Below are 25,379 nucleotides of genomic sequence, written 5' to 3'. Positions count from 1 at the left end.
TTCAGGAATCAATCAGGCCACTCCAAACACACACTCACTCACACCAAGGGCACTCCGGCCCAAGGGTGCTGATGAAACTGTGTTTGCTGCTCTGCAAAGTCCTATTCTCAGTAAAGAATAAAGCATTTCATCTCAATGGTGCTGATATGAATGGGTGCCTCTCTCTGGGGTCGGGGAGGTGCATCATAACCAGGCAGGATCTAGAATCAAGTCTGAATCACAAGTGAGAGGAGCCCAATTCCAACTGGCTTCAAGGAAAGAGGAGACAAATTGGAAGGACCCTGGGGCCCTGGGACGCAGGAATCAGAGTAAATCCAAAGATCGGTGATTGGATCCAAGAAATCAGAAGCCATCAAGCTCACTCTTTCTCTCCCTTGTTCTTTCCATTCTTTCATTTTTGATCATCTAAGCCTGAAAACTTTTTTCCCTCAGGCTACTACACCTAGTGAGGGAGTCTGACGGTGCCTGCCGCAGGGTTCTGTATCCATAAAGTATCTAACCCAGAAGGAAAGAAGTTCTGAAAAATCTAGTTATCACAGAGGGCTCTGATTGGTCCACCTTAGGTCGTATATCCAGGCTGAACCAACCAACCTGGGAGGGCAAGCGGTACTGCGGCTTTACTTGATCACGTGGCCCTGTCCCGCCCCCATTGCCCCACCCCCTCACCCCACATCAGGTACCGAGGAGAAAGACATTATTTGGGGACTTGTGCCTTGGGTTTGCACTTTGCCTCCTCAACTCTTTGCCTGTGTGACCTTGATCAAGTCCCATAACCTCAGTTTCTCATCCAGAAAATGGGTATCATGATGATAATCCCACCTGGGGATTGCATGTGTGCGTGGGATCGGCAAGTGGCCTGGCTGAGCAGCGAACAAATATTAATTATTCTGCCTCCTGGGGGACAATCTGATGATTTCAGGGGACTCCTGACACCCACGGGGCTTAGTACTGAGTCAAGCAAATAACTGCTACTTCTGAAATACTTCTGAAATACTTCTGAAATACAGGGAATTCTGACTGAACCGGGGCTTCTGTTTTCCCGGCTCCACAAGGAGCTAAAGCACTGGCTCTGATTACTCCCCTCCTCACCCTTACCAGCCAACCTGTCCTTACCAACTACTTCAAGCCTGAAATCACACTGCAAAGAGAGTTAAAGGCTTTTGGCTTCTCAGTTTCCCACATCTCCTAGGGTAGCACAAGAATCTGTTACCATTGTTATAGCCACGCTCTCCAGAAAACAAACTCACTCAGAGGGACAATGCAGATAGTGGAGTGCAGTTTATTACACCGGCAGGCCCAAGGTAGAGTCTCCTCTTAGCCAAGGACCCCGACCAGCATTTGTGAAAATCTTTTATACCCCGTGTGTACGTGTCTAAACCCACCACCCCAATTTCCTTGAGATTTACATAAACAAAGGAAGGGTAAATACAACTACAATAACCCCATCATTCACATGTTATGTCTTCAAACAGTCAATAATCAATAAGCCCATAGTTACATTCCAAATAGTTAATAATCAATAAGCTTGTGGTCATGTTCCAACCAGTTAATAATCGATAAGCCTGTGATTACATCCCAATAGATACGGAAAAAAATTTGTGACCTATCCAGAGACAGGGATGATTACAGTATGTTTCCTCTTAGACAATGAGTAACCTGAAGGTGATCTTCAAGATTCCCCTGTCTGGAGGCGGTCTTATCTTTCCATTGTCATTCCCACAGGCACTAAGCAGAGAGTTCAGAGTCCACTGGAAAGGCAGCCAAGCATGATCTGCACAGATAGGCCTGAGATGGAGTCCTGGCCCTATAAATTCCTTCTTCTCCATGGCAGCCTGCACAGTTCAAACTCTGAGGGTTATATGGAACTGGACCCATTTTTCCCCTTGTGACAAAAACATCTGTGGTTGTCTTAGAAACCTCTCTAAGCTTGCTGCTTAATGAGGAAATATATGTTGACCTGATCAAGTTTCTTTTCCCAGGATGATTCCAGCCACACAGTCAAGTAACCAGACATTCAGTCACCTAACCCCTTACAACATATGCCAAAAGCAAACCACCCATCACGCACGTCTCACTTGGCCCAAAGCACTATCGAATGGACCTGCCTCAACAATCCAAAAAGTTGGCTTGTATGCTCCAGAAGAGAGACTTTCTTAGGTTTCTTTCTATGGATATTCTGGAGTTGGGATTAGAGTTGAAGATGCCTTTGAAAGGTTGTTGCTGAACGATAGACGCCAGGATTCTTGGCCTCCGGAGGAGACAAATTCAATCTGGGGCCAGAGACGAGGCTGGATCGCTCAGAGCTTTTGTGTAATAAAGTTTTATTAAAGTATAAAGGAGATAGAGAAAGCTTCTGACATAGGTATCAGAAGGGGGCAGAAAGAGTGCCCCCGCTGCTAGTCTTCAGCTGGATGTTATATAGTCACTAGCAGTCTGTTAATGAAAAGAAAGGAATGTCTTAAAGCTCAGAATGGCACCAGGCCCCCCACCCATAAGATGCATTTTTGGATAATCTTGGCACCAGATAATTTATCCCAGGCCATAAAAAGATTGACTTGAATCTTGTAGAAGGGCAGAGTACCACACAAATAGTTTCATTTACATAGATTAGGGGAACAATATCTGAGTATAACATACTGGTTTGTCAAGTAGTTTGAGCCATTTGGCGGAACCAACTTGAAGACAGAGTCTGGGGTACATTAACATAGCTTAAGACAAACATTTTCATAAGAAAAACTGTATTGGTTAACTCAAGCTTTTGAGATAGTTAGCTTCAGGTGAAACCAGGTGTCATGGCAACACAGCATTTGAAGAGAAACCTCCTTTTAAATTTGTATAGAGAAGGAAAAAAAATATCTCTAGTTTGTTTCTTCCTGCCTTTTAAGAAAGATAAAAATGTCTGGCACTTGAAGCCTATTTCTTCTGTTTGGAGACCCCTGGCCTTCCTGCCTGTTACCCTCTCACCTTCATGGCCCCCGGTGCTAAATAGTTAAAACAGTGTCAAAGGCAGTGGAAACAGTTCAGGGCTTGAGAGTCCAATATTCTTCATTTAAATCCCAGCCTGACTTTTACTAGCTATGTGACCTTGGACAAATTAGTCAGCCTTTTAATTCTTTTCTTCTTGGTAACAAGGGACTAACTCTACCAACCTCATGGGGTGGTTGTAATAGTTTAACAAGAAGCAAACACAAAAGTTTCTGGAGGTGCTAGAAAAACCACCAGACCAGCCATAGGTAGCACCAGCTCATGCACTCTCACACCTTTGGAAAATCTATTACTGTAAAGTGCTGCCTGACAACCCTGACAGGCTCTCAGTTAGGCACATATGGGAGAACTCTGAAAGAACAGGTCCTAGAAGACAGCAAAGGATGTGGCTTTCTGAAACAGGCTCCAGACAATCTGAACAAAGGTCCACAAACATAAGGGGGACCAAGGTGCTTGGTACAGTTCAAATAATAATGGTTAACAACAGAAGTTGTTACCAAGTTAAAGTTAAATCTGACTTCCCTCCATTTACTTTTGTCCACATTCTACTCTGAAAATTCACCAGAGAGTGAGTCCAGTTTTTGTGAAAAACTTTTAGAGACTTGAAGGTTGGTCCTTATGCCCCCACCAAAATCTTGATTCTCCAGTGTAAACAAGCCTCCAAAATATCTGCCCACATTCCCACTTCCCAGCCAGATGGAGGGTTGGAAGCTAGTGGTCATGACCTTCACTCAGTGTCCAAAGTCTTCCCTACCCGGTTTCTAGAGCTCCCGGGTTCTCTTAATGTACTTCCTTCTTCTTAACATTTTTCATCTCTTCTGTTCGTTGCTATCTAGTCTTCACTTTTCATTCCTTTCCTCCATTTGCACAGTCTAAAATCTCTGAGATCACCATCACACACAGCGCAAATCCCACACTCTTGAAATTAGGCTTGACTGCCAAGCCTGGGAGGTGGTCTTCTACATGGGCCTGTGTATCATTAGTGCTGTTGTCCAGATTTTCAAGTCTTTGTCCTAAATTCAGGCTGTATTACACATCCATACTCCCTCATTATTCACTGTAGCCCTGCGGCTTGTTATATAAAGCAGGTAGCAGTGACACAGCTCACTCCTGGCAAATGCTTTGATAGTGTTCACGAGCAGGAAAAAAAAGGCACAACCTAAAAGTTGACAATTCTGTTTTATTTGGCAAACTTTCTGAGGACTTCAAGCTTGGGGGCATCCTCTCAGATAGCTCTAAGGGATTTATCTGAAGAGGTAAAGGAGGAGGCAGGATATAGAGGAGTTTTTGCAACAAAAACCAGAGAGTTAGAGCATTAAAAGATTGCTGTTCATTAGAGAAGGTCAAATATCTCAGCTTAGGGAATTGAAGCATTTTTCAATATATGGGAAGATGCAAGAGCCTGGGTTCATTGAAATCATTTCTTTGATATGCACCTTAGCTGTCCAGGGAGTGTATTCACTTTCTTCTCATCCTGAGGCCCCTCTAGATACACAGCTGGTGGGGAGGCAGGTGGCTTCAGTAGCTGAGGGCTTGATGGAGGGCATCCTTTGCCATCCTGAATTCCTTCTGGGCTGACCTTTATAGGCAGCTATGTGATAGCTGGATGGCTGTAACATCCTTGGTTTACTGATATGGCAGGCCACACTTTTCATTCACAATAGTCAGTACACACATTGGCACATGCCCTTCTCCCTGCCACAGCAACCAGGGACACTGCAGATGGTGAAGCCTCCAACAGTCTGCATCCCCAGGAGAAGTCTCCAGTCAGAGCCCCAGGCAACTTGTGATGACAGAAAGATTTCACTCTGGGGACCCACCACTTGGCATGCAGAATCTTAGTCTGTGACCAGGATCGAACCTATTTCTCCAGCTGTCAAAGTTCAGAGTCTTAACTACTGGATGACCAGAGAAGTCCCAAGTTCCTATTTTTAAACTGTGCATTCTTTGTACCACCCATACTTGCCCAGACTGATTGATATAATGTATCCCTTAGGGCTAAGCTTCCAAAGTGACTGACAATCCCAGGAGTTCAGTAGGATGCCAGTGCTGCCCTCTTTGATAGTCATTCCCTCTGCCCACACTCACTCAGCAATGTCTTTTATCCATGGAGACACAGCTCAGTAGCCACCTCCACCAGGAAGCCTTCCAAACGTTTCACCCAAGGTGAGAGAGTTAAAGCTTAGGGCCCTTTAAGAAGGAGGTGAACATTCACGCCCATGCTTTCCTTAAAGATACATTGTGTAACAATGTATCTTGCCTGAGAAATGATCTTACTTTAGGTCTGGAACTAATGATCACAGAGCACAAAGTCTTACTCATGGAAATGCTTTCCTTAGGCTCTGTGATAATGATCATATTTGTAACATATCTTGCCTGGAAACCAATTTCTCAAGACTTGTCCCCCTGATTACACAGCCAACAGTATATCTCTCCCAGAGACCAGGCCCAGAAGCCTGTCTCCCTGGTTAATCTTGTGCCAAAGTTATCTCAAGATGTATGCCTTGGGAAAGGGTCTGGTGGAACTCTTACAACCTTGAGGTATTTTTTTATCTATTCTCAGTAACCAGTTGAGACGTATACAGTGAGTTGGACTGTAGCCTGCCAGGCTCCTCCATCCATGGGATTTTCCAGGCAAGAATACTGGAGTGGGTTGCCATTTCCTTCTCCAGGGGATCTTCCCGACCCAGGGATCAAACCCAGGTCTCCTGCATTGCAGGTGGATTCTTTACCATCTGAGCCACCAGGAGAAGTATATATGGCCCCGCTTAATAAACTAGTGAGGCGGTACTCTCCTGCCCCCTTTTGATGTTGTCTGTCAGAATCTTTTCCTGTCACTTCCACTTTTAATAAAAATGTACACAAAGCTCTGAGTGACTGAGACTGTCTTTGGTCCTGGAGTTAAATCTTCTCCTTCGGAGACCATGAATCTGGTGGCACCGTTCACCGCAAGCTATCAAAGTCAACATTAGGCTTCAGCTTCCCAGGACTCCGGGAGCATGTCTCCATTACAGGCTGCTCACATTTCTTTTCTGACATTTGGATTCCTGGACTACAAGCCCCTTGCTAGTCTACATAGGAAAAGCTGGCACTCCAAGCATACAAGCTCTGGAGGAAACAGGTTCATGGGAAAAGATTATGAACTGGGCTTCAGGCCATCTTCTCCCTGGGCACAGTGTCTGAATTGTGGGCACAGTCTGAATGGTGTTCCTGCACTCCAGGCTCCGTCTATGCAGGGAGCATTTTCATGTTAGGCTTTGAACGCTTTGAAGAAGTGTTCACTGAAAGAATGAATATCCTAACAAATGAGATCCTTCCTCAGTTTCCCCCTCTCTCCCCTACCCTCTTGTCTTCTCTGCATCACTGGCTGGTCCCCCAAGCCCAGGACTAGGAACAGCTGGAATTAGCAGTCAGACAAACCTGGATTCAAATCTTGGATCTATGACTCACAGGCCCTATGGCCTCCAGGGAGATGCTTAACCACTCTCATATCAGTTTCCTCATCTGTAAATTGGGGACAATCTCAGGCTCTCAAGGTGCTCATGAAAAGCATGTAGGGAGATACAATCAGTGTCTGAGGTCTCCTTGAATGAATCAGGCCCTGTGTTTGGGACAGTGGAGTGGCAAGGAAAGGCTTCCCTGAGGGGGAAGACATTGGAGATGATGTTGAATATTGAGAAGGAACCAGCCATGGAAAGAGCTGGGAGAAGAACATTACAGAAGGGGAAATAGCCACTGCAAAGGCCCAAGGTAACCAAGGTTAATAAATGGCTACTTTTCCACCTCCAATCTTCCTTCCACACTAGGAACTCAGCCACACGTCACCCACCCTGACCCCATCACATACTTCACTAGTGAGATACCAGCAGTGAGCCATCTCATCCTCCCCAGAAGAGAAACCCTGGAGCAGACACAGGGCTGAGTTGGCTCTGGGCCTTGAGTCCATGTAGACAAGATAGTTATTACCAGGGGCATCAGGTGCCAGGGGCACCACCAGTGACTGACCATCTCTGTATGCTTGTCCTCAGGGGTGGAAACTCCAGGGAACAGATAGAGCAAAGAAACAAACAATCGCTCTTGTCTCATCTTGCCCTGTGTGATCCTGTGGCCCCCTGACCACTCTGCTCTCTGGGCAAAATCTCCTTCCTCTACTCCTTCTCCGAAGGTGGCCTGAGATCAGCATCATCACCTGACCCTGTAGTCTGGTGGCCGGAAGCCTGCTCACAAGTACTTTGGACACAGGGATGCCCAGCCTTGCCCTGGTGTCTGTCCTTTTCCCCCAACCAGATCCATAAAGCAAAGTCCCCAAAGAACATGACTGGTTGCATCTTCTCTCAAGGACTTCAAAGCTACAAGCTCTTTTTTGAACATCCAGGAGGGAACATATCCTTTGCATCCAGACTTGTCTTAGCCCCACCAACCTCACTCAGCCAGGGGTTCCCTGAAAAAGAGTAAGACACTGCATCTGAAGTTGCCAGAAAGCTGAGCAGGAAAAGTGCTCCTCACTGTGAAAGAAGGTCCATGTTACCCAGTCTGCCAAGGGTCTGTGTTGTGTGAACCAAGAAGAGGAGATCTGGGGCTGATGAACTGGCCGTGAGTCCAGCAAGGCCTGGAAGTGCCTCCTGGGGCCGGTCCAGCTGGGGCCGCCCCCACTGTGCCTGGAACCCAGCAGACCCAGCTCCCAGTATTGCTTTCCTGCTGCTATAAGATAGTAGGTCTGGTGATAAAAGCTGAGCTGGACTTGAGGGGCAAGGGGAAAAGACTTCCACTCTGGCACCTGCAGACCTCTGAGAGCTGTCCAGCAGTGGATACAATTGAGCTTTCTCTGCTCTTTCCCTTCTCAGAACTCTCTCAGCCTGAGAACCAGAGGCCCTGGGTCCCTGTGCTTCACTAACTTACCTGCAGCCTTTGGGTAAGTCATACACCCCAAGGTTCAGTTTCCTGATCACTTGGATGAGGGGGACTGGACTTGCTCCAGAACACTTGTTCCAGACCGAAGCTCAGTACCAATTAGTGGACAAGTGGCTGAGAGGTACATGTTGCCAAGGACTTGGAGGCCACATCTGGTTGTCAGGGGGCCGTGACCCCCTGGCAGTGTCTGGTGATGACGGACTCAGAACAGGGCGTGACAGACCAGTTGGCACACAGCTGCTGTGAGATGGAAGATCTTAAGGCCTTGCCCACTAAAGTTTTTGCCAGCCGGGTTCTGTCGGATGAGATCAAGTAGTTACAAGACAGAAGTTACCAACTGGGAAGGTTTCAATTCCTCAGCAGAAACCCAAGATAGGCTGATGAATCACCTGTCATAAAGGAACTCTGGGTACAATACATGCCATGATACTTAGATAAATTAGGAATTATTTTAAATCTTTGGATTTAATTAGGAATTATTTAAATCTTTAAATCTGCCATTTTACTGTCCGGTCTGGGATGATGCCCACAGTTAGAGTGGAATCAAAGGGCCCCTGGGGAAGCTGTCCCTCTCCCCATGACTCATTAGCAGTGAAGTTAGCTCTATCCCTTCCATGTCCAGAGCAGGAATTCCAGCAGGAAGGATGTGACCTCCCAGTAAGGTTAACCAGAAGACTCAGGTGGGTCTGGCCCTCTGGTAGGCACCATTCTTTTCCCAGTGCCTCTTCCTTCCCTCCTGCATCCTGAGCAAGCAGACCTCCTCTTGGTTACTGGGTTGTGAATTCCTCTTCCCTTCCAAATATCCCTGCAGCTCCACTCCTTGGCTCCTTCCCTACCCAGGCCCTCTCCCTCACCTGCAGATGGCCCTAAAGAGAGGAAACTGGAGAGAGGATGCCCAGTTCATTCTTTCTAAAAGTATCTTCACTCCTTCTACCTCCAGGCCCTGACCTGGCTCATCAAAGTCCCAACTGGATGACCAAGCAGCTTAGCACTAGGGGAGGAGGGCAGGGGTGGACGGTGATCATGTGACAGGAGAAGAGCTGGAGTGTGAGCGTCTATGTCTCCAACCATTCAAGCAGTGGGGGCCTGCCCCAAGTCTGCTTGTCTTGGGTCCTCTAGGTATTACTGAAGACAGAAACTTCAGAGTGAACAATCTGTAAACTGCTGATTACAAAAAGATTTCAAACATCACAAAATAAAGAATAGTAACAAGAACCCTGTATTTCTTCACGCAGCATCAAGAACTACAGCGATACTCTGTTAGTCTGTCATAGCCAGGAGGCTACATGTCCAAGATCAAGGTGCTGGCCAACTGCATTCTTAGGACCTTTCTCCTTGGCTCACAGACAGTTCTCATATTACTGTGTCCTCACACATGGTGGTGGATGGGGCAGGAGGTAAGGAGGGAGGCAGAGAGAGAGAGAATGAAAGACAGAGAGGGAAGAAGAGATTGAGGAAGCTCTCAGGTGGCTCTCCCAGTAAAGGTGCTAATCAAATCCGAGGGCCCCACCATTAAGACCCCATGTCAACAAAGTGTGTGTTAGTCACTCAGCCATGTCCAACTCTCTGTGACCCCATGGACTGTAGCCCACCAGGCTCCTCTGTCCATGGACTTCTCCAGGCAAGAATACTGGAGTAGATTGCCATTTCCTTCTCCAGGGGATCTTCCTGACCCAGGAACTGAACCTAGGTCTCCTGCAGTTCAGGAAGATTCTCTACCATCTGAACCACCAGAGAAGCCCCCAACCAAAATTTCAACCAAATTACCTCCCAAAGGCCCTGGCTCCCAACACCATCACATCAGGAGTTATGCATTCAACATCTGAGTTTGGGGGTTGACACAATGCAATCCATACCAACTACACAGGTCTTTTTTTAAATGAAGACAGACCCTCATTTAAAATTATTTTTTTACTATTTATTCATTTTTGCTGAAGTATTTTAAGGAAGGGATTACCATTTCACAAAATATACATAACCATGGTGCTATTTTGTTCCAAATAAAATTAATGTCTAATATCAAGTCTGTGTTCAAATTTTCCTAATCCTCTGAAAACAAACGTATGTTAACAGTTTATTGATTCAAATCAGGATCTAGACAATGGGAACACATGTTGCATTTGATTGTCTCAGACTTTAACTAAATAGCAGTCACCCCTCCCCTCCCTGCACCCTGCTTTTTATGCCATTTATTTTAATAAGTGGGAGGAGGTGAGTGGTTTGTCTTATACAATTGGGTTTAGAGCAAGTGTTGCGTTGAGAGCAGGAGTCCACAACACTGGTACCAGGAGCAGGACCAGGACCAGTCCTTGGCCTGTTAGGAACCAGGCCTCACAGCAGGAGGTGAGCAGCAGGCCAGTGAGTGAGGCTTCATCTGTATTTACAGCTGCTCCCCATAGCTCTGCCATCATGAAAACAGTCTAGTTCCAGGAAAACAAGCTCAGGGCTCCCACTGATTTTGCATTATGGTGACTTGCATAATTATTTCATTATGTATCACAGTGTAATAATAATAAAGTCCATAATAGATAAAATACCCTTGAATCATCCTAAACCAATCTGCCACCCTGGTCTGTGTAAAAATTATCTTCTGGAAACTAGTTCTTGGTGCCAAAAGTGTTGGGGAGTGCTGGTTTAGAGGGTTGCTTCTCTGTTCCTTTATCTGTGTTTCCCCCTGAAAACTGGTAGGTAGGTCTAGACTTGAGTTCAACCATTTTTATTGAAATATTTCACATACAGTTCCATATATTTCTTATGGCATCACTTTAAGAGACTCATAATTTCTAGTTGCTGAGATGCATTGGGTTCCGATGTTGACAACCTCATGCATCCATTATAAATGTCCCCTTTAACATTTCATCTTATGGTTTTAGCATCCACTGATGACCTCTGCCAAGATCCATTCTTTCATGAGGATGAGTGGTGTTTCCTATTTCTACCACTCCTTCTGAATTTAATACCTGAAATTTCTTTAATTAAAAAGAACATTCCTTCAGCTCTTTGTAGTTACATGAAATATACTACATACAAACAAAAGCAGCATAAACACTGACGATTATTCACTTTCTCGGTGCTCAGAATGGAGAGTTGGTGCCGGAGCAATCTGTCACTGTCGCAAATCAGATGTTGTGTCTTAGCTTTTAGAAATTCTTAAATATTTAATTTGTTTCTGTCTATTTGATGTGATGCTAAAATCCCATCTTTGGTGTCTTCATGTCAGTTCCTAAAGTTTTTGTCCAGCTCTTGCAGGTCTTTGAAGGCCCACAACTTTCTGGTCCTTCAAGATTCCCAGACTGATCTTGTGCATTGCTTTCCCAGAGCTGAAATCAACCATCTCTACAGGAATCTCTGGAACCTCTGCTGGGAAATGGTATTTAGAGGCCACCAGCTAGGCCCTCAGAGGGCAACTTTTACCAAGTTGCCATCGCTTCTGGGCTTTGTAGTGGTCATAGCTGTAAAGTACAGATTTTCTGTAAAAAAGTTTTTTAAAAATTAAAAATACAAAAATAATTAGTTAGTACAAATTCATGATTTCAATTCAAGTTTTGGACTCAGTAGGAGAAGAGGGTGGGATGATTTGAGAGAATAGCTTTGAACCGTATACATTATCGTTTGCAAAACAGATGATCAGTGCAAGTTCAATGCAGGAAGCAGGGCACGCAAGGCCGGTGCTCTGGGACAACCTAGAGGGGTAGGGTGGAGAAGGAGATGTGAGTGGGGTTTAGGATGTGGGGGACACATGTATACCTGTGGCCGATTCAAGCTGATGCATGGCCAAAAAAAAAAGACAATATTGTAATTATCCTCCTCAAAATAATTAATTTTAAAAAATTAAACATTAAAAATAAGGCTGCTGGGTTTTATCTAAGGTTTTATGTTTTATACCTAAACCTCTTTTCTCTATTCACTGAAAGACTTGCTTCAGACAAAATTAGCATTAATTGCTTACTTATCTATAAGTAAAACAATAAAAGCATAAAATAAATATATAAATTAAATAAATAAATGATAATAAATAAAATAAAATAAAAAACATAAACATAAAAACAATACTTTCACAGTAACAGTCGCAATATCCCCAACAATAAGGTGTTGGATATAGTCTCAGATTTCTTTGCTTTTTAGTTTTTGGTTTTCTTTGGTTTTGTTTTGGATGGGGGCAATTTTTGGTTTTTTATCATTGTCCTTAGAAAATATCCCAATCTTAACACAGACTCAAAATGCTGCATTTTAAAGCCATTTAAGTAATATTTTTTTTCTGTGCAGCAATGTCATCAGCTTGATACAATTAGGCTCATTTATTTTAGTGTGTTCTCAGTTTCCACAGGTGTGCTTATTTATCTATTTTTTATTCTGTAATGTGTTTTCATGGTTGCAAAGTCAAACTATAAAACAAACAAACAAAAAATCACACTTCTGTCCCTGCCCCACACCCATAAATCACATCTTTTAGTAGCTTTTGGCTTTTTATTCAACTCTTTCTTATTGAAAATACACATATACGTGTTATAAAAGGAACAAACTATAAGCACTTTTCCAGTTCTTCATTTTTTAAAAACTAAACAGTGCACCCTAAATATCTCACCCATCCCACTCCTCCACTCACATTAAACCCACTTGTTGGCATGCCCTGTACCTTACTCACCATTGCCCCAGCAGATCTCTTCCAGTGTGTTTCTAATCTTTTGCTTTTACAAGCAATGTGGCAGTAAATAAGTATTTATTATAAGTGCATATGGCTTCTTTGGGCTTCCCTGATGGCTCAGCAGTTAAGAAGCCGCCTGCCAATGCCCAAGACACGGTTTCAATCTCTGGGTCAGGATGATCCCCTAGAGGAGGAAATGGCAACCCACTCCAGTATTCTTCCCTGGGAAATCCCAAGGACAGAGGAGCCTGGCGCACCAAAGTCCATGGGGTCAGTAAAGAATTGGACATGAGTCAGCAACTAAAACAACAGCAAATGGTTTGCTGTATTTTTCCCAAGGTATCTTACAGATAGATTCCCTAGAAGTAGAATTGTTGAATAAAAGGTCATACATGTATGTCATTTGTTTGATGCTTTCAAATACCCTCTGTTAAGACTGAACCACAAAAACTGAATTTAAACAATGTGCAAAAGTGAGGGATAAGACCCAGTGCCCCAAAACTATATCCACCCGGTGACCAGGCCAGGCTTCCGTTTGTCCTAACCAGGGGACAGGCCTGGATAGATCTCATGCAGGAAAATTCAGGCCCTGGGAATCCTGGGAGGAGCCATAAAACTCCAGTGTCTTTACTTGGGCTAGAAAAAGTTTAACAGGTAGCCCTGGTTCTCTCAGGCAAATGAGGAGCTCTCAATGGTTTTCTTTCCCCTCTTTGATTGATAAAACACTTCAAAATTATTTCTTTCTGTGTTTGGTTGGGGGGACAAAATGTTTCGTGGTGTGGACCCTATTGGGGAATTATATCAGAATTCTATCTATTTGTCACCAGTAAATGGACATTATTAAATTCCTTGGTTTATTTGACCCTGAACAAAGCTAGGGGAGGTGATGCAATTCCAGTTAAGCTATTTCAAATCCTAAAAGATGATACTGTTAAAGTGCTTCACTCAATATGCCAGCAAATTTGGGAAACTCAGCAGTGACCACAGGACTGGAAAACATCAGTTTTCATTTCAATCCCAAAGAAGGGCAATGCCAAAGAATGTTCAAACTACTACACAATTGCATTCATTTCAACTGCTAGCAAGGTAATGCTCAAAATCTTTCAAGATAGGCTTCAACAATATGTGAGCAAAAAATTCTAGATATACAAGCTGGATTTAGAAATTGATTTTGAATCAGAGATCAAATTGCAAACATCCACCGGATCATAGAAAAAACAAGGGATTTTTTTTTAATCTGCTTCTGCATCATTGACTATGCTAAAGCCTTTGACTATGTGGATCAGAACAAATTGTGGAAAATTCTTAAAGAGATGGGAATACTAAACCACTTTACACACCTCCTGAAAAACTTGTATGCAGGTCAAGAAGCAACAGTTAGAACCAGACATGAAACAACCAACTGGTTCAAAGTTGAGAAAGGAATATGTCAAGGTTGTATATTACCACTCTGTTTATTTAGCTTCTATGCAGAGAACATCATGCAAAATGCTGGGCTGGATGACTCACAAGCTGGAATCAAGATTTCTGGGAGAAAATATCAACAACCTCAGATATACAGATGATACCACACTAATGGCAGAATGCAAAGAAGAGCTAAAGAGCCTCTTGATGAAAATGAAAAAGGAGAGTGAAAAGGCTGGCTTAAAACTCAACATTCAAAGAACTAAGATCATGGCATCCAGTCCCATATTTCATGGCAAATAGATGGTAGGAAAGTGGAAACAGTGACAGATTGTATTTTCTTGGGCTCCAAAATCATTGTGGATGATTACTGCAGCCATGAAATTAAAAGAAGCTTGCTCCTTGGAAGAAAAGCTATGACCAAGCTAGACAGCATATTAAAAAGCAGAGACATCAGTTTGCCTGCAAAGGTCTATCTAGTCAAAGCTATGGTTTTTCCAGCAGTCATGTACAGATATGAGAGTTTGACCATAAAGAAGCCTGATCACTGAAGAATTGATGCTTTCAAACAGTGGTGCTGGAGAAGAGTCTTGAGAGTCATTTGGACAGCAAGGAGATCATACAAGTGAATCCTAAAGGAAACCAACCCTGAATATTCTTTGGAAAGACTGATGCTGAAGCTGAAGATCCAATACTTTGTCCACCTGATACGAAGAGCTGACTCACTGGAAAAGACCCTGATGCTTGATCATATTGAGGGCAAGAGGAGAAGGGGGAGACAGAGTATGAGATGGTTGGATGGTACCATTGACTCAATGGACATGAGTTTGTGCAAAATCAGGCAGGTGATGAAGGACAGGGAAGCCTGGCATTCATGGGTCACAAGGAGTCAGACACAACTTAGCAACTGAACAACACCAGCAACAACGTTCTTTACAAATGGAAGGAAAACTAGCACGGGTAATATGTGTTCAGTCTCTTATTCAATCAGCCAACTTGAGTTGAATCTCCTCTCTGTGCCCACTGTTCTCCCAACTCTAAGCCAGAAATAAAAACCTGCAGAGACTGAAGGCTGAATTCAGCACACAATTGTGGGAGATTTGGCTCACACTGTGTTTTTTTAAAAAAAGACAAAAGAAAACGTTAGTTGATAAGATTTAAAACCAGGAGATTTTATGTAAATATCAGGACTTCTGACTGAGAATGCACAGCATTCCGCAGCAGTGTTTTTTCTCCAAGTTGGCAAGAGTCTCCCTACTTAGTTCTGTTTGGTTTTTCAGCCAAGCCACAAGGAAGAGATTACAGTAGAAACACTGTATTCTGAGAACTTTCCAAGTCCATATCACATGGACACTGATGGAAGAAAAAGTTTTATCGAGAGTTAGGTATTTCTTATCAGATCCATTAGTGGCCTGAAGGGGAAAATTAGGGCATGTCAGAGCATATATAACAAGTTCCTGGTCACTGCTACATGCTCAGAACTTGATCTTCCCTGAGTACTTGGAGCCAGGAAAGAAGCATGAGGTGGCTTGGGTTCCTCGGGCTGGTAGCCCTCTCAGAGTGCGTAATGATATAAGTATGTGGACCATAAGTGGCATCATCTCTCTTTCTGGGATGTTTTTCTTCTTGTCCTTTTATTCTTCCATCCAGTTAGAGTGAGAAGGGAATATAATCATTCCCTGAAAGTCCTAAAAGTTCTACTCTCACTTATTGATGAGGACCTTGCCATTGGCACCAGGGGCCCAAGGGTCTTGGGGTTGGCCTGCAGGATTGCACAACTCAGGAAGTGCAGTCACATGGTGACCTATGTGAAAATGGCACTCCTTGGAATTGTTCAGTGCACAACCTGTGCAACTGTAGGTGTGGCCCTGTGGAATAGCATTTCTCTTGCATTTGCTTCTAAGTCTTTTCTCCTCTGTCTCTCCAGTTCTGTGTGTACATGTCTTATCTGTGTGTCTGATCTTCTATCTCTCCAATTCTTTGGATGTCTCTGTGTGTGGAGAACTCTGATTTTTTTTTTTTTCCTATTCTGATTCCTCCTTGCTTCTCTAGCACCATAATTTCCCTAATTTATTCCCCATCTCCTGGCTTCCTCTCTCACTCCTCTCTTCTGCTTGAGCCCCAGAGGAAGATCAGGAGAGCTACCTTTAGGCTGTTTTACCTCTAACAAGCAGCGTGACCACAGCCAAGACACAAACTCCTCGCATTTCAAATTGCTCCCTTGTAAAAAGAGGATGAAAATCCTTCTTCTACCTCCCTCCCTGAGCTTCTTTGAGAAAAATACAGTGAGATGGTAACAGCAATGGTAATGGCTGGCATTGTGGAGACTTCCTGTGTTTTTATATCAGGTACATTATATCCATCATTTCACTTAAGAACCAAACATTCTATGTGGGAGTGTGGGGATTATTATATTGCACCTTTTTAACTGTTGGGGAAACTGAGGCTCCAAATGGTCATTAAAATGCCTGGAAAGCACACAGTGCCGTCACAAAGCCAAGTATGACAGTCACACTCACACGGACAGCTGACTGCTGCCCCTTCTTTGTTCCCTTTTTGCCATGTTCAGTGAAAGAATCCCTCTAACAAAGATGAAGACCATGCAAAGAAACTTCCAGAAAAAATACTTGTTGAAAAATTTCCAGAGGGAACACGCTTACAGGAGACTGTCCCAGAAGTCTAGTCTTGATCCAGATTTCTCTTATCTACAGAGGAATCCCCTGCATGTGAGTGTGTTCTGAGAATGGCACTCCACAGCACCCCCTGGTGCTCTGGCCTAGCACTGGGGCTCATCTGGAGGTGCCAGGTGGGATGTTGGGGCTGGGGCTCCTGCAGGAGGCAGAAACACTGTGGGAACAGGGGCCCCATTCCCAGAGGAGAAGCCATTCCCATCCTCAACTCTTGGTCTGTGGTCACCGGGCCCAACAATGACCAGGTGGGGGTTAACATCCATTTCTGTGCCAAAGTTGGGCCATTAGTTTGAGGGAGATTGTTCTTTCTGAACCCACTGTGTCATTGAGTTTCATGTGAAGGGTGAACCATGCATGATCAAAACGTAAATTCAACTGTAAATCAAGTGTGAAAGTGTAGGCAGGGGAAATTCGGCCTCCAGATCCAAGAATGACAACAGTAAAATGATACTGAGCCCCGGCGCTAGTAGTAAAGAACCCGCCTGCCAGTGCAAGAGAGAAAAGAGATGCAGGTTCCATCTCTGGGTCGGGAAGATCCCCTGGAAGAAGGTATGGCAACCCACTCCAGTATTCTTGCCTGGAGAATCCATGGACAGAGGAGCCTGGCAGGCTACAGTCCATGGGGTTGCAAAGAGTCAGACACAACTGGAGCACCTTTGTACACACATGGCATATGACACCATAGAAGTCTAGCAATATAGTTATTGTTCTTGATTAGAAAAATGTCTCCTATCTTCTTCCAGAATGCACAGGCCACCCTGAGAGATAGGCAAAGAGTAAACAGATGTCAAATGAAAGGGCCACCTGCATGGTGTTAATAGGATATGGTCTTGGTTTAGAGAAACTGGCCCAGAGTGACCTGGACAAAGGGCCTCCTGAGCAAGGCGGTGTTTATGCTGGGTATGAAGAGGAGACTGGAGAGCTTCTCAAATGAAGGCTCTAATCTGAGCAGAGGCTGTGAGATGAGGGGTTGAAAACTGATTTTAGTAGCTATGGGAAACCCAGCAGGAGGCAGTACTCCAGAAATCAGGGTGGCCAGCCAGCCAGTTCTGCCCTAACCACAAGCCCCTGACCCTGGTAGTTCACCTATGTCAGCAACATCCCCATTGGAATGCCCAGTCAAGAGTTCCGGTTCATGTTTGACACCGGCTCATCGGCCTTCTGGGTGTCCTCCGTTTATTGTCAAAGTCCCTCCTGCTGTGAGTATATCTGCCCTCCCACCCATTTTGTCCTCCCCTTCCCCTTCTTCTCCATCCTTGGCACCTGAAGCTCACTCATCTCTTTTGTCTCCAGCTAGACAAACTCGCTTCAACCCTAAAGTATCTACCACTTTCCGCCCCTCAAACCAGCAATTCAAATTCATCCACAGATCTTGGTGGATGGAGGGAGTTCTTGGCTTTGACACCATCCAGGTAATGTGGAAAACAAGGAGTTGAGTCAGGACTGCCCTTCAGAGTGACCACTGCTTACAGAGCAGATGCCGGACCAGTTGGCAGGGCCCTTCCTCCCAAAAGGCCCCTAGAGTCTGGCCATCTGCCCCTCAGGACACTGTCCCTGGGGAAACAGAGCCCCTGCGGAACACAAACTCCCAGAATGGCCAACCCAGAGAGTGGCCTGGGGGTGTGGACTTGCCTGTGAGCATTCAAGTTTCATTTTGCTGAGAGCAGAGAGAAGAGAGATAAAAGCAGCCACTTTTATTCTCAGACGCTACTGGGCACTTCATGGTAATAACTTGTTTAATCCGGCAACATTCCCACACAGCAGGTACTGTGATTAGCTCCATGATACAGGTAAGGGAACTGAGGCACAGAGCGAGGGCCTTGCCAAGGTCACACATCTGGTAAGCAGTGGAGCTGGGCTGGCCCGTCAGGACTCAGGCAGGTGTGTGTGTGTGGGGGGGGAGGGGGGGGAAAGAGGATAAAACTGATCTGGGGCCCTTAGGGGCATCCAGGCAGGGAAAGCAGGGGGCCACACATGTGGGAGGGGCCTGATAAGTGAATGTTCACTCTAGGGGGCCACTGAGAGTCTAATCAAAACTATGGCCTGCCTCCCCCAAAGTGCCTGATGTTTTGTCTATCTCTCCCTCCCTCCTCTCTCACTCTTTCTCTCTCACAGGCACACACACCTTCAAAAGGCCATCTCTGAAACAGTTTTCATCAGAACCCTGCCAGCGACCTTGTATAATGGGCTTCTGTCTTTCTGGGCAGACGCTGAATCCACAATACATTACAATGGATTCAGTCCATTTCTGTCACCAGATCATAGTGACGCCAAAGATGAGACTACCCTGCTCTCTTGGAGAAGGAAATGGCAAACCGTTCCAGTATCTTGCCTAGAAAATCCCATGGACAGAGGAGCCTGGTGGGCTACAGTTCATGGGACACGACCAAGGACACCCTGCTGTCTACTCATTTTGTCCACAAGGGGGCACCACTGGGTCCTGTCCTGAGTCTTGCTTGCCCCACCTGGACAGAAGGCAGGAGGCCAATTTGACTGACTCAGATGGTGTTTTTCAGAGGAGCAGATGTTTTAAAATCCACAGCCCCACACAAATGGAACCCAAAGTCCTGTCCCAGCTTGGTCCAACCGTCTGAGGTCCATACATGGCAGTTCTTCTCTGCAGTGCTAATGGCATCTGTGCCCCAGACCCAGACCCAGACCCAGTTCCCAAACCTTTCCGTGGGTACCATGTCCTCTCCCGCAGATCGGAGTCTTTGTAGCAGTAAACCAGAGCTTTGGTCTGAGCCGGAAGCAGTACAACGCACTCATGGAACATACACCATAGATGGCATCCTGGGCTTGGGCTACTCTAACTTTACCATCAGAGGGGTCATTGCTGTCTTTGACAACCTGAAGAAACGAGGAGTCACTTACCAACCAGTCTTGGCCTTCTACTTCAGCAGGTAAGTCTGAGCTGGACAAGGCCTCTCTCCAAATTAGCTGTAAGATTATTGGCTTGCAGCTGCATGAAAAATTATAGACCACCCCATCCAGAAGTTTCTTGAAGCCTCCTCAGAAGGCTGGGTGGTTAAAGCCCAATCTAGCCTAGGAGAACTGCTAACCCAGGGACCCACCTGGCCCCATTACTGCTTTTGCCAATAAATTTTGGGGGGAACACAACTATGCTCATGGACTCAAGGGGAGCAGTTAGGTCTAGCGGAGGAAATAGGGAGCGCAATGGAAGATGTTAGCAAACAGACTGAAGGAGAAGGCAACAGTATTTGCTGATGGATTTGATATGGAAGGAAGGAGGGGGATGGCGGGAATATTTCCTTCCTCATTAACATTTCACTGGGAGCCCATGACCGGCTACACAATATGCTGGAGCCAGTGCAAAATAAAACCATGGGACCCCCTTGTTCAAAATGTACTAGGAATTTCCAGACAGGGAGAGCAGAGGTGTGGGCCCTGCTGAGTGTGGGACCCCATGGAAAGCGCTGGTCACAAGCAGGTGAAGCCAAACCTGGGTGAGTCTGAACCCATGCCCTTACTGCCCTGGAGCCTTGGGTTTTCTAAAAAAAACAAAAAACAAAAAAACAAGCTAGACAAGGGAGGATGCTAGACCCCTCCAGCATGGTTTCCCTGAGGATATTTCTAAGAACACAGGTCACTGGCAGGGACCAGACCCTCCTCAGAAGGCTGGGTGGTTAAAGCCCAGCCTGGCTGCCCAGCTTCCAACCTCTTCTGTGGCACTCGTCAGATGGTGACTGACCTGAATCAGGCACTCAAGCCCTCTGAGCCTCAGTCTCCACATCTGTAAAATGGGGACCGTAGTAGTGCCTCTGATGGGCGCTACTACCAGACAGAACCTGGTGTCACTGTCCTCCAATGGGACCCCTCTTTCCTTCCCTCATCAGGGAGAAGGAGGATGGCAGCGCAGTGATGTTTGGCGGGGTGGACCACACCTACTACAAAGGAGAGCTCAGCTGGGTACCGGTGTCCCAAGCTGGCTTCTGGCAGATCGCCACGGAGCGGTAAGCCTCTCCCTCTGAGGACCACCCCACGTGATCCTCCCACCTGTGCACACGGACACATGCAGACACACACAAGTGCACGCACAGACACAGTCACACACAGACATGTGATGCACCCCAAAACACACAAGAACACATATGAATACACACATAGGCACACATATAAACACACAGAGGCACACAGATATACACAGACACACGCATGCCCACAGACATGCAGAGACACACACACAAACAAACACAAACAGGCACAGAGCCCACCCATGGGTTTAAGATCATGTCAGGCCTTCTGACCAGGTCCAGACCGACCAGGGTCAGGAAGGGCCCAGAGTGGCTTGTGAAGGCTGGGGAGGGTGGCACCTGCTGTGCTGGGGCATGGGGGCAGGAGCATGGCTTGAGGAACCCAACACTGATGAGAAGAGGATCAGAGAGAGTTTCATCCAGCCTGAACAGGGTTGTGTTAAGTAAGCTATCCAAATGATCAGGGCTTCCAAAGACCTAGGGGCTTCTCTGTACACAGAACTGTCACTTTAAAAAAGAGAGCAAGTCTGGGATAAACCAAGAAAACTGGTCTCCTCAGGGAGAAGCTACACAGCAGTGGAGAGAGGTTGACTGCAGTCTTGAGAGCTGAAAGCAACTCATAAAAAAAGATACCCCACCTAGCCATAAATAGGCACCCCCTAAACCACTTAGACAGTGGGGCAGAGACTGTGACAGAGAGAATCAGGAAGCTGGGATCCAGGCTTGGCATGAGAACTAGAGGAAATAATTGATGGGATTCTGTGTGATATCCTAAGACAAAGCTTATGTCTCCTTCGGAGCCCCTTGAGCTAGCATGGGCATCCTGTGGCTGGGGGCCTCAGTGTCTGAGCCGGGTGAGGGGCCGGTGCTGGGAGATACCCTCTCTCAGGACAGCCTGGTCTCCCCCACAGCCACTCTGAGCATCTGCTGCCCCAGGGAACCTCCATCTTCACTGTGTGGGTGGACCTATTATGGTCAGACCCCAGATACAGGTTTCTGGGTGTTCCTCATTCATTTCATAATTCACTCAAAAAAAAAATACATCATGAATCTACTGTGTGCAGGTGAAACTTGCCCTCTCATCTAGTAAGGCAGTCATGCATGAAACAAATCACACACATAGAGAATTACCACTTTGGTACATGCTAGACATGGGGAAGAATCTACAGAGACTGACCAAGACAACAGCCTGATCTAGTCTGGTGGGAAGACCTCCCTGACAAAGTGACAAGCTAGAACCTGGAAGATGAGGACAAATTAGCTCGACCAAGGGGATAGGGTTCTTATAGGAAGGTCAACAGCAGGTGGCAAGGCCCTGAGGTATGAAAGAGCCCAGTGCATCAAGAATTGCAAGGAAGTCAAAGAAAGTATCATGACCAGAACAAAGGAAAACTGTCAGGGAAGGAGCTGAAGAACTGTTCAGGAGACAGGGAGAGGACAGCCAAGGGAGAGATTTCAGATGATCACATTGACCACTTTGTCCCACTGTCTCCCAGCATCTCCATGAACGGGACGATTATGGGTTGTTCTGGAGGATGTCAGGCCATTCTGGACACTGGGACATCGTTGCTGATTGGCCCGAGTAGCCTGGTCGCTGGCATCCAGAGGTTCATCAACCCCAGGATCATCCAGGATGGCCAGGTGAAGAGTCATGCCACAGGGTCCCTCCCGGGCTCCCCACACCCCAGGGATCAGCTGAGGCCAACCTCTCTCCGCTTTCTGTAACAGTTCTCGGTTCCATGTAACAAAATCAGTACCTTACCTCCTCTCATCTTCACGATCAATGGCAAAGACTACCCTGTGCCCGCTCAAGCTTACATCCAGAAGGCGAGGGGCCAATCCTGGAGGCTGGTTCTCAAATAGGAACTTGCGGAAACCCTTGGGCTGCTGCTGAGAAGAGGGCGCCCTCTGCAGGCCAAGTCCCACCATTGCAGACGCTGCTGAGCGCCTGTGGCCGGGCCAGCGCCTCCCAGGAAACCAACCACGTGAGAGTAAAGAAGACTCTGGGACATCCCTCCTCCCGAAATGTATGTGGAGACCCCACCCCGTCCCTGCCTGGCGCGGGGCACAGGGAGAGGGGAACGCTAAAGGCCTCTGCCCTCAGAGACCTTCAGTTTAACCAGAACCTTCAGATGAGGGAACATGGAAAGTTAGCTCTAGCAAGCCCTGAAATAGACCATGTGACGGCGGGGGGCGGGGGTGGATGGGGACAGTCCCTCTGTTCTGTCCCACCTATAATAATTAACAGTCTCCCTTCCCATCTAGAAAGCGTCCGGGTTGGAATGATAAATCACATGGTTACCCCCAGACCTCCACTGCAAATTCCCCTTGCTAATAAGCCCCAGTGGCCCCCTCTGTGAGCTGGGGTATCCGACCCCTCTGTGGGGAGGCTGGATGCTAAGGTGAATAAAGGGCGCACAGTGGCTGCTCAGACCCGGCACAGGGCGGAGGCTTCATGTCAGCTCCCTGCGGGAGTTCAGAGCAGGCTGATGGGCTCAGAGAAGGCTTTGAGGATGAGAAGGCATTTCAGGAAATCTAAACTCGCAGTTTCATGGAGGTGTGCGGGAAATTTGCACTGGATTCCATGCAAATGACCCTCCCAGGGGCTGTGCAAAGAGGTGCCAGGGTCAGATTAGGGTTGATGAGGGCTGGACCCAGGGAGTGGGACAGTAAGTAGCCAGCCCAGCCTGGAGTAGCCAGAGAGTGTGGGTGTGGGTCCCGAAAGGCTTCCTAGAGGGCCTGAGCATGGTATAAAGAATGAGCTGTGTGCACTGCTATTTAAAATGGATAACCAACAATGACTTACTGTGTAGCACAGGGAACTCTGCTCTGTGTTATGTGGCATCCTGGATGGGAGGGGAGTTTGGAGGAGAATGGATATCTGTATGTGTATGGCTGATTCCCTTTGCGGTCCACCTGAAACTATCGCAACATTGTTAATTGGCTATACTGCAATAAAAAATAAAAAAGAATGAGTGGTAGAAGAGGGAAAAGCAAAGGCATTCTCTTCAGAGAAGATAAGGAGCAGAGGCAGGAAGGAAGCTGGCAGCAGATTGTGAGTGGAAGTACCAGACTTTTTTGTCTTTTTTTTAACAAGTTTTTATGGAAGTATAGTTGATTTGCAAAGTTATATTGATTTCTGCTGTAGAGAAAATCCACTCAGTTACAAAATATATAATTCTTTTTTATATTCTTTTCTATTATCATTTATTGTGGGATGTTCGATGTAGTTCCCTGTGCTACACAGTAATACTTAGTTGTTTATCCATCCTCAGTTTGTATCTGATAATCCAAACTCCCAATCCTCCCCTGGTCCTGTTCCCTTCCTCATGAAAACCATGCTGCTTGGCCCCTCTCTTCTTGGATGGACCCCCATCTCCACACCTGTTGAGAGCTGCAGAGTGACCCACTTGATTCTCAACAAAGAAGGGAAATGAAAGCAAGAAACTTCTGGGTCTGGATATTGAGGGAGGTGACAGGTAAGGGCTCAGTGTGTATTTCTGTCTCCCCCAGGTTTCTGAGAACCTCTGCATTAACAGGTTTCAAAGGAGCACAGAGGGCTTGAGACCGTCGGGGACCTGGATCTTGGGTGATGTCTTCCTGAGCCTGTATTTTTCTGCATACGATCTGGGAAACTACAGAATTGGCTTGGTCCCTGCAGTGTAAATGCTGGGCTGCTACAGTAATCAATCAGGCCCACTCCAAACACACACTCACTCACACGTAGGGCACTCCCACCCAAGGATGCTGAGGAACTGTGTTTGAAGCTCTGCATGCCCTAGTTTCAGTAAATAATAAAGGATTTCCATCTCAATATTGCTAATATGAATGGCTGCCTCTCTTTTGGTAGAGGAGGTACATCATAATTGGGGAGGATGGAAAATCAAATCTGAACCACAAGTGAGAGGATCCCAACTCCAGCTGCCTTATGGAAAAGGAGAGACTTATTGGAAGGACACTGGGGATTCGGAATGCAGGAACCAGAGCAGATCCCAAGATCTCAGTGACTATTGTTGTTGTTGTTCAGTCATGAAGTCATGTCCCACTCTTTGTAATCCTATGAACTGCAGCATGCCAGGCTCCCCCGTCCTTCACTATCTCCTGGAGTTTGCTCAAACTCACGTCCATCGAGTCAATGATGCCATCCAACCATCTCATTCTCTGTCATCCCCTTCTCCTCCTGCCTTCAGTCTTTCCCAGCATCAGGATCTTTTCTATTAAGTCAATTCTTCCCATCAGGTGGCCAAAGTATTGGAGCTTCAGCTTCAGCATCAGTCCTTTCAATGAATATTCAGGGATGATTTCCTTTAGGATTTTTTGGTTTGATTGCCTTGCTGTCCAAGGGACTCTCAAGAGTTTTTTCCAGCACCACTGCTTGAAAGCATCAGTTCTTCAGCACTCAGCCTTCTTATGGTCCAACTCTCACATCCTTACATGACTACTGGAAAAATAACTCTGACTATATGGATCTTTGTCAGTAAAGTGATGTCTCTGCTTTTTAATAGGTTTATCATATCATATCTAGGTTTATCATAGTTATTCTTCCAAGGGGCAAGCATCTTTTAATTCTGTGGCTGCAGTCAACGTCTGTGGTGATTTCGGAGCACAAGAAAATGAAATCTGTCACTGTTTCCACTTTTCTCCCATCTATTTTCCATAAAGTGAAGGGGCCAGAATACACCCCACTCTTCTCCCTCCTCCATAGAATCCTTGGAGATTTCTTGTGGTGCCAAAGAGAGAATGAAGGAG

The 25,379-nt window shown here is 46.0% G+C and overlaps 1 pseudogene; it reads left to right on the top strand.

The window, feature by feature from the left end:
* Positions 1–15,464: 15,464 nt before the first annotated feature.
* On the top strand, positions 15,465–24,296 carry LOC122706136 (annotated as a pseudogene).
* Positions 24,297–25,379: the final 1,083 nt, after the last annotated feature.

Source organism: Cervus elaphus, chromosome 2 (assembly GCF_910594005.1).
Source record: "Cervus elaphus chromosome 2, mCerEla1.1, whole genome shotgun sequence".
Lineage (NCBI taxonomy): Eukaryota > Metazoa > Chordata > Mammalia > Artiodactyla > Cervidae > Cervus > Cervus elaphus.
The sequence above is the reverse complement of the archived record's forward strand: the minus strand, read 5'-3'. Positions and strand labels throughout refer to the sequence as shown.